Here is a 1,009-nt window from a genome sequence, read left to right as displayed (position 1 = left end):
CTTCCCTCCCCCGTTTGGCCTCCTCCACAGGCTCCGCGGCGACCGCCAGTCCGTGATCTCATTTCTCTGATTTATCGATCGGCTCCAGACTGCCTCACCCCTCCTTCTCCACCTGCCCGCGCTCCCCGGCCCCCTCCTTTTGTTTCCCGGCAGTCAGCCCCACCCTCAGCTGGGGGAGGGGAAGGAGGATCCGTCAAGAGAGGCCAGCTGGCTGGGTCCTGGGGTGACCGTGGCATCCTCGATCCCCGGTACAGAAAGAACCAACCTTTGAAGTCTGGTGGGGGACAGAGAGGTTGGGGACGGAAGAGCGGTCCCATCTGCGAGGCTGAGGCCCACGAGTTCAGCGGGCTGATGCGGGACAGAGCTCCCCAGAAACGGAGGAGGAGCCCGCGACCCTCCGGTTCCGCGTCCCTGGCTTACAGCCTCGGACACTGAAGCGCCCGGGAAAGCGGCAGAAGGGGGGGGACGTGGCTTCGTTTTGAGTCCCCCACTCCCAGACCCAGCAGGCCCAGTTCGCACTTCTGAGTGCGAGTGTCCGCGGCGTGCCCCACTCTGGGTCTCAGTTTCCCCATCAGGAAACAGGGCAGGGCGTGATTTTCAAGTACTTTGCAGCCGGAACGGTGGCTGGGATCAGGGTTTGGGGCTCTCTCCTTCTCTCACCGCGACCTCCCCCCGCCTCCAGGCCTCAGTTTCCCCATCAGTCAAAACCCAGAGAAGGCAAGTGATTTCTAAGTCTCTCGCACCTCCTCCTAGGCATTTGGACAACGGCTGGGGGGGCCAAGCTGGGGTAGCTGCCCCGGTCTTGGGTTGGAAACTTCGCTCCCTCGCTGGCTGCCGGATGCGAGGCAGGGTCCGTGCCCTCTGAGGGCCTCAGTTTCCCCAGCCTCCCCGCAGGCGCCGGGACGCCCAGGGCCCGGGTCCCAGGGGCGCAGCCCCCCGCGGCTGCGCGCTGGGCCGGGCGGATGACATCACCGGGCCGGGGGCGGGGAGGGAGCGGGCCGGAGGGGAG

Source organism: Suricata suricatta, chromosome 12 (genome assembly GCF_006229205.1).
Source record: "Suricata suricatta isolate VVHF042 chromosome 12, meerkat_22Aug2017_6uvM2_HiC, whole genome shotgun sequence".
Taxonomy (NCBI): Eukaryota; Metazoa; Chordata; class Mammalia; order Carnivora; family Herpestidae; genus Suricata; species Suricata suricatta.
Note: the sequence above shows the minus strand (reverse complement) of the source record.